Below are 9,577 nucleotides of genomic sequence, written 5' to 3' on the forward strand. Positions count from 1 at the left end.
TTTTGTACTAAGGATTGAATCCAGGGCACTCTACCACTAGGCCACATCCCCTACCCCTTTTTATTTTTTTCTTTCGAGACAGTGTCTTGCTAATTTTCCCAGGCTGGCCTCGAACTTGTGATCCTCCTGCCTCAGCCTCCCCAGCCACTAGAATTACAGGTGTGTGCCACTATACCTAACAATCTCTGAATTTTTTTATTCTATCTCCCTATCAGTAAAAAAATTACATTAATATAATTTTTAATATTTTAAAATTTAAAAGATGAATGAATATATACTGAAGACTTTTACTTTATAAATAATATAAAAACCTTATTTTCTATAACAAAAATTATCAATAAAATATTCTAATTTTATTATTTATTTATTATTCACTGTTTTAAAAGATTTCATTCAATTCTATGGCATAAAAATTCACATTTGATGCTATTGTTAGTTTATCTGATAGTTGGTTTTAAAGGATGCAGAGCTAAAAACCTAATTCAAAATGACAAATAGGTCCAAATAGAAGAAGAGATACATCATTGGCCAGGTTTGAAATTATGATTTGTTTAAAAATCTCAATTGCCTACTATACATAGGCTTTTGTTAAAATTAGGCTTATAAATTCTTACTTTCTCTGATGTCAATCAGACCTCAAAAAATAATCAAGCAAATTAATACAACCACTTTGGGAAGCAGTATGAAGATTCCTCAAAAGAATCACCATATGATCCAGATATCTCATTCCTCAATATTTATCCAAAATAACTAAAATCAGCTGGGTAGGTGACATACACGTGTAATCCCAGCCACTCAGGAGGCTGAGGCAGAAGGATCGAAAGTTCAAAGCCAGCCTCAGCAATTTAGCGAGACCCTGTCTCAAAAATAAAAAGGGTTGGGGATGTGGCTCAGTCCCCTGGGTTCAATCCCTGTTACCAAAAAACAAAAGAAAAAAAAAAACCCTCAGCATACTCTATATTGATACAGGCAAATTAATTGTTTATAACAGCACAACTCACAATAGCCAAGATATGGAACCAACTCAGATGACCATCATAGATGAATGAATGAAGAAAATGCTGTATGTATACACAATGGAGTTTTAACAAAGAAGAAAAAAATATGTCATTGGCCAGTAAATAAATGCAAATGGAGGACATCATGCTAAGTGAAATAAGCCAGACTCAGAAAGTCAAGAGTTGGATGTTTTCTTTCACATGCAAAAGTTAGAGCAAAGTAAGGGAAAAAAAGAAAGCAGGATTGTTTTTCATAAAGACAGAGGGAAGATCAGTGGAGTAGAAGGAGATTAAGAGCAAGAAAAGAGGAATGGGAAAGGGAAGAAAATGTAGAATGAATCTGACAAAATTGCATTATGTACATGTATAAATATACCACAGTGAATTCCAACTTTTACGTATACCTATAAAGAACCAATTTTTAAAAATAAATAAATATAAGTAAGACCAATAGAGCAGAGGAAGGAGAATGGGGGAGGGAGAAGGAAAGGGATAGAGGATGCATTGAGGACTTAAATGGAACAAAAAAATTCCATGCACAGTGATTATGTCAAAATGAACCTAACTATTATGTATAACCATATGTGCTAATGAAAGAATTAAACCAATCAAACCCACTGACTTTCTTTTCTGGAAACTTTTATACCAGTCAGAAAATTCTGATTTTTGAAGTGCATAACTATTGAGGTTCTTATGGATAAAGCACTTTATTTTCAACCATAAAAGCACATAAGGATAGAAACATTGCCAAACATCTATTTTCAAGATCTTCTTTCCATAGCAAGAGTTTATTTAAAAAGCAGATACCTTCTCTCTCACTAACAAAATGTCATCTTTATCTTGAAGATGAAGTTTACCTTGAATAAACTTTTTTTTTAATAGCCATTGGTATCTCATAAAAGGTCAGTGACTTTAGAATACTTAAAAAACACATATCTCATCTTTAAGAAAGACCATTCTTTTGCCACAAAATGAGGAGAATACATCAAGACTTTTACATGAATCCCTTTTCTTTTCCCAAGTATTGGGATGATTCTACTATTGAGGTCCTTGCTTTTATAAAATTAAGGACATCAATGACCTCCTGTGGCATTTTGTACCTTTTGGACTTCAATTTTTTTAATATTTATTTTTTTTTAGTTATGTGTAGACACCATAACTTTATTTTATTTTTATGTGGTGCAGAGGATCAAACCCAGTACCTCACGCATGCTAGGCAAGCACTCTACCTCTGAGCCACAACCCCAGCCCCTGGACATCAAGTTTTATCTATGCTAGAATGTCTGAATAATATGGAATGGATTTCACATGTGGAATTAACACTCTTGCTCCATAATTATTTTTTATTCCAGCCATCCATAGTTACACAAAGGCATAATGTATTATTTCCTAGAGTTCATATCCTGGGTGACTATGACTGTCAGTTGCATGCACATTGACCTGGGCAGCACAGATGCCTCCTCACACCTTGGATGTCAAGTTTTACTGGATCATTTTGCCAGCAGCAGACAGGATGTGAGTGAATATTTGCCTATCAGCAGGAATTCAAGGACCAGATCCCACAGATTCCCCTTGACCAAAAGAGAGAAGCTATTTTATTAACAACAGAGACAGGTAAGAAAACATCAATTATAATGACAAGAAAGTGCAGAGCAAAAAGCAAGTGAGAGAGGCTGGGGTTGTGCTCAGTGGAAGAGCGCTTGCCTCATACATGTGAGGCCCACTGGGTTCGATCCTCAGCACCACATAAAAATGAATAAACAAAATAAAGATATTGCATCCATCTATAACAAAAAAAAATATTTAAAAAAAGCAAGTGAGAGGAAAATGATCATCCATGGGAATATTTAAAGCAGTTCTCCTGATCTCTGCAACAAATGTCCTATAGTCACACTGAGGGGCTCTGAGAACAAGTTATACAGTTCCCTAATCTTAGGACCAAATGTAACTAAATAGAATTCACCTTTTTAAAAAAAAAAAAAAATTCTGTGTCATTTGTTCTCAAGGAACATCACAGTAATGAGCTGGACACCCAAAGTACAGTTACTACTTTTAAATGCTCAAATGGCTCAGCCTACCTATATCCTCAAAAGTATTTTAGTCACTAGAGGGAATTAAGAAAACACACTAGAGTGTAAGAAGGGATTTTCAAAGGAATCACATTTTTGCCTCAAATCTAGAGACTCTTGGCCTGCCACAGAAATAAGCTTTGACTCTTATCCTCACCTTATAAGAAATATTTTTGCAAGTTTCTCACTATAATAAAGATTTGAAAATTAATTTCAAATAGCTAAATAGAAATGACATTTACCAAATTTAAATTACACAAATCTTCATGACAATTTTTGTACAAATATTTTTTTCATCTTAAAAATGAACAAAGCCCCTTGACAGCAAATGGAACTTAAATCAGTGTCCCCACATACATCAACTAACTCTCATCAGAGACTTATACATGCTTTTTTAGCCCCATTTTTATTTTATTTCATCAGACCAATCCCACAAACATGCTAGGCAAAATGCTAGGTAGAACTTGATAGATGATTTCCCCTAAAGACAAAAGTAATGCTTCCAAGTCATAGGGGATCTTGGCACAGGTGAAGAATGGCCCCAGATACAAATTCTCTCTACGAGACCCTCTGCCAATAGTAAGACAAACTATGAACAAAAATGAGCACGGTCCTTGAGAGTAATTCAGCTGGTGGGAATGTGTCTTAAGGAAGAAATGCAAAATAGAAGGGAAAAAGTTCTATGGCTGGGGCTGTGGCTCAGTGGTAGAGTGCTTGCCAAGCATGTGCGAGGGTTTGATCCTCAGCCCCACATAAAAATAAATAAATAAAATAAAGATACTGTGTCCAACTACAATTTTAAAAAAACTCTACATCAAACATGTTCATGCTGTTTATAAAAATAAAGAACTAGAAGCAACCTAACTGTTCAATAATTGACAAACTGATAAGTAAACTACTATATCTACTCAATGCCATATTGTATATCACTAAAACAATGTTCAAGAAACTTCTGTCATACCACTAACAAAGATTCATGACACAATACTGTCTTTAAAATAAACAGGAATACAATAATTTTGTATATATACATATTAGAATGACAACTTTGAGGGAGAAATTCCTATGTATGGGATTACAATGTCACAAGGAAAATCAAATGCTACTGATTACCTTAGGATGATGCAATCATGGATGGTGTTTGAAATCTATTTTCCAAATTTTCTTTTACTGTGGCTTTATTAGTCATAAAAATATATGTAAACAAATAAAAATATTTGAACTAACTTAAAACTTATAAATGTATTGAACAGTTCTTTAAATTGTTGTAAAGAGGTAATTTTCCTCCCATGCTTTCCCTCCCTACCCACTTTGAGTCACCCCCCTTATATCAGAGAAAACATTCGGCATTTGTTTTTTGGGGATTGGCTAACTTCACTTAGCATAATCTTCTCTAATGCCATCCATTTCCCTGCAAATGCCATGATCTTATTCTTTTTTAGTGCTGAGTAATATTCCATTGTGTATCAATGCCACATTTTTTTTATCCATTCATCCACTGAAGGACATCTTAGTTGGCTCCACAGTTTAGCTATTGTGAATTGTGCTGCTATAAACATTGATGTGGCTGTGTCCCTGTAGTATGCTGTTTTTAAGTCCTTTGGGTATAGTCTGAGAACATGTTACTCTGCCATAGTGTTGTGGATGTGGATAGAAGACTAGACTACTAGGTCAGAGACAAAAGGCTTTATTACTCACTGTGATAGTAGGCTGAGTATCGGCATATTTGTGTGCCAGTTCCTCAAGGCCCAACTACCAGAAGACAGCTCAAGGAAGATCAGGTATAATCTGGACAAGTACAGGCTTGAGTTACAAAAAAGGAACTGTGATCTCAGGGAACCCAACTCTTTTATAATAGGTAACAAACCTGCCTGCCCTTTGCTTTAGAGGAACACACTGTTTTAGGACTATTTTAAACTTTGCCTGGCATGCAATCTCGGTTGCAACATACTTAGATTCATATGTAAATGAATCTGTGATAATCATCAATCACAGATTAAACTTCAATTATGATAGGGAAAAAATTGTTATAAAGAGGCACAGATAGCAAAGCGATCATGAGAAGCTGGTGTCCAATGGGATAAAGAAGAATCTCCTGGAATCACTTGAAACAGGGAAGAGGAGCAGGGACACTCAAAGCAAGTAGGAAGTCCTATAGTAGTGGTTAGAGGCAAAAATATATACTGCCTGTTCTATTGTTTCAAACTTAGTTTTACCTGAACATTGATGAAGGCAGTTTTCTCAAAGTTATAGAGGCTAGAAGTTCAAGATCAAGGTGTAAGTAGGGTTGGCTTCAATTCTGAGACCTCTCTCCTTGATCATCTTCTCCCTGTCTTCATATGATCTTCTTCCTCTTCAAGTTTATGTCCTAGTATTTTCTTCTTATAAGGACACACATCATATTTGACTTAGCACCCACCCCTATGACTTCATTTTACTGTAGTTGCCTCCTTATAGATGAACACAATGCCTTTATTTTATTTATTTGTTTTTATGTGGTGCTGAGACTCGAACCCAGTGCCTCACGATGCTAGGCAAGTGCTCTACCACTGAGCCACAACCCCAACCCTGTAATTGCCTCTTAAAGTCCCTATTTCCAAATATAGTCACATTCTGAGGTACTGGGTGTTAGAACTTCGACATATGAATCTGGAGACAAAATTTAAAGGAAAGTAGCCCTGACTTCCAACTAGTGAGGATGTACCAGCCTAGCCACAAGCATGTCTCAGAAAGAAGTCCCCATTAGGTTTCATGCTTTCTCTCTTTGGGACAGGTTTCAGGATGCTCATACAAAATACCTTTTTCCAAGTCTCACTGCCTTATCTTTTGAAATACTAATTCTTTGGGCTGTAAAAGTTTGCTACTAATGGATGGCTATCATGTTTAAAGCAAATATTTAAAGTACAGATTTAAACAGAAGACTTCCTGCCTGCAAACTATTTATTATCAAAAGCATCATCGAAAAGACATCTGAATCTGCCACTCTATTAAAAAGATCCATGGGGGAAATCTCAGAGCAAGTTTCCTTTTTCTCCTCCCAATCCAATATCATACCTCCCTCCCTACCTCTAAAAAATTCAATTTACAGAAATAAATCGGCACCGAAATCAAAGTATGCCTGCAGTTTTTCATGTCAATCAATAAAGCGACAAGCATTTGTTAAATGCTTTCTATGTGCCTAGCCAAAGTTTTAAGTGTTTGGAGGTACAATGAACCACATGGAATCTCTCTGGATTCATTTTAAAAACCTATTGTGTTAAAATGAAAATGTATCAAAGGTTCCAAAGAAAAAAGAGACAGAGCCTCTTCAGAAAACTTTTTCCTTTGTGAGCCTTTGAAGCTTATATTAAATACTACATAAGAGTTTTCAAAACTTAGGTTCTTAAAGGGAAAAAAAAAAAACAGGTTGGCCTGAGGTTTGAAACAGGTTGTAACATCCCCAACGAGACATTCTCCAGGGAAAACAATGCTTTCCATGCTTATGCATTATTCATTAGAAATCAGGGTCTAGCTGGCTGACACTGCAAGTGCCAAGACAAAACTTTGATCCTAATGGGGAGGTGAGAGCTATGAAACCAGGTGTGTCTGCCATGCATTTCTGGAAGGCAATTTTAAATCAAGAACAGAGAGAGCGAGAGAGCGAGAGAGAAAGAGAGAGAATGGAAGATAGAGGAAGAGAAGTCACCCTTGCTTTATCAAAGACTCATTAGCAAAATAAAGACAGGAAGAGACATTCACAGGGGTCAAAGCCACTGCCATAATTTCTAAACTCAAAGATTAGAACAGTACTGCCTCAAGATTCCAATACAAATAAAATACTCAGAATTTGTTTGAGATCTAGGATGATTAAGCAGATGATCATAGTGAGAGACTGTATTTGGATATTCTTATTTTGTTTAAAGTGATTCATTTCAGTGTATTACAGGTGTCCTCACTTCACAAGGTTCCAATATGTACAAATTTTAGATACCATGGTTTAGTTGGTGAAAACACAAAACAGTTCAAACTGCTGTTACCATCTTTGTATATTAATTGTGAATAATCACATAAAGTACAGATTTTGCTACTATCCTTAGGTTCACAAAGTACAAGTGACATGGGCATCACTGGTCAAACACCTATCACACCACTTTTTTTCAAAGTCAGGCACAGATAGTAAACCATATAGTTGTGTGGTCTTCTCGTCCTCAGGCACAGCAGTTCCCCCACTCTTCCACCCATGGCTTCACTCTCCACAGTTTCGTTTACACATAGTCAGCCAGGGTCCAAAAATATTAAATGGGAAATTCCAGAAATAATCCATAAGTTTTAAATAACATTAAGTATAGCATGTCATTATAATTGTTCTGTTTTACTATTAGTCTCTTATTGAGTCTAATTTATAAATTAAACTTTATCATAGGTATTTATGTATAGGAAAACACTGTATAGTCATGGACCAGATAATGACGTTTCAGTCAACAACTGACCACACACATAGTGGTAGTCCCATAAGATTATAATGGAGCTGAGAAACTCTTAATACCTCGTGAACACCCAGCTGAAGAAGCAGCAAGAGAAAAGGAAACTACAGAAAGAGGAGAAAAAAGCCTCCAAGAAAACTCACCACAAGGGGTCAAACAGAAGCTTTTGCAGACCTCAATGATCTCCTTAAACACTTGAGCATAGACCCCCCAATATCATTAATAGAGAAGGATGTTCAAGGTGCATTATCTGCTTAGAAGCAAATCTATGATGAAAAAAATGCAAACCACCGTGGACATATTTCTGAAAACAGTGATACCTCCTCAAGAAAAGCCTCGTTCAGATCCTTCAAGGGGAATTCCAGAAGAAGGCACTGTCATCATAGGAGATGACAGCTCATGCTGGCGTGAAGACCCTCCAGGGGGTCAGGATGTGGTGGAAGACAAAGATGTTGATGACCCTGACCCTGTGTAGGCCTACCTAAGGTGTGTGTTTGTCTTGATCTTTTTAAGTTAATTAAAATTTGAAAAAAAAAAAATAGGATAAACTGATAGATAAGTATATAAAGAAAGAAAATAAATTTTGTTCAGCTGTATAATGTATGTTTTAAGCTGTATTATTTAGAAAGAGTTTAAAAGTTTTTTCCAAAAACTAAAAAAAAAAAAAAATGAAGTTAAAAAGTTGTAGTAAGCGAAGGTTAATTTACGATTGAAGGAATTTTTTTTATAAATATCGTGTAGCCCAAGTATATGTATTTATAGTCTACAGAACTATCCTAGGCCTTCATATTCACTCACTTAGGGCAACTCCCAGTCCTGCAAACTCTATTCATGGTATATATGCCCTTTATAGATAGATCATTGTTTAAATTTAATACCGTATTTTTACTGTACCTTTCCTATGTTTGAGTATGTTTAGACGTGCAAATACTTCCATTGTTACAACTGTCTACAGTGTTCAGTATAGTAACATACTGTACAGGCTTGCACCCTATAAACAAAAAAGCTATGCCATACAGCTTAGGTGTATGGTAGGCTATACCCTCTTGGTTTGCATATATAATTCTCTGATGTTCACACAACAATGAAATCACCTAAGGACACATTTCTCAGAATACATCACTATCATTAAGTGACATATGACTTTTTTTATAGAGTTAACTACTGTCCATGGTTTCAGACATTCAGTGGGGGTCTTGGAAGGTATCCTCTTAGAATACGGGTAGACTAAGATCTTACAATGAAGATTGAAGTATAGCAAAGAAATGAAAAGTGACAATAATGGAAATGAAACTGGATGTGATAAGAAGATTTGAATGGCATCATCAAAGCAAAAAGAGGATGAGAACTAGCCCTTCCTAAGGCTACAGTATTAAATACATCTATGAAGTTAAAAGACCTAAAAAAAAAAAGGTGAAGTTGCTTCAACATATTTTAGCTTAAATTGCAGTAGAAAGAGAAAATCACGTATAATTGAAATGGAATGTTTACTTGTACTTTGGATTGAAGGATACAGTAAAAAATAATCTCAGTCAAGCATGGTGGTGCACATTTATAATCCCAGCTACTGAGACAGGAGGACCACAAATTCAAGGCCAGCCTTGACAGGTTGGTGAGACTCTGTCTTGAAAAAAAAAATCTGAATCAGTCTGGCTCACATTCAGCCCACACTGTTGAAGTGAGTTGTCCCAGTGAAAGATGCCAGTAATTCTAAGGAGACTGAAGAAACTTTAACTGCCAGAAAAAGATGGTTTCATCATGTGAGATGTCAGCATGAATCGATTAACATTAAGCTATCTGATAAAGTAGCTGGTAAGAATAAGAATAAGATAAGAAGGCTGCTATGAAATTTGAACCTAAATCCAAGGATTAGTTAAAACAGGACCTTCTGCTCTCAAATACTGAAGCGGCTATGACCAAAGCACAAAGATGTCTTAGAGGAAGTGATGCTGCCAAAAAAAGCTCAAGTTGAAGGGACTCTCAAAATATTTTATAACATTGAAAGTGCAAAGGGTAAAAATCTTGAAAGCTGATCTAGATTTTGAAA

This window comes from Urocitellus parryii, chromosome 4 (assembly GCF_045843805.1).
Source record: "Urocitellus parryii isolate mUroPar1 chromosome 4, mUroPar1.hap1, whole genome shotgun sequence".
In the NCBI taxonomy this organism is placed as follows: Eukaryota; Metazoa; Chordata; class Mammalia; order Rodentia; family Sciuridae; genus Urocitellus; species Urocitellus parryii.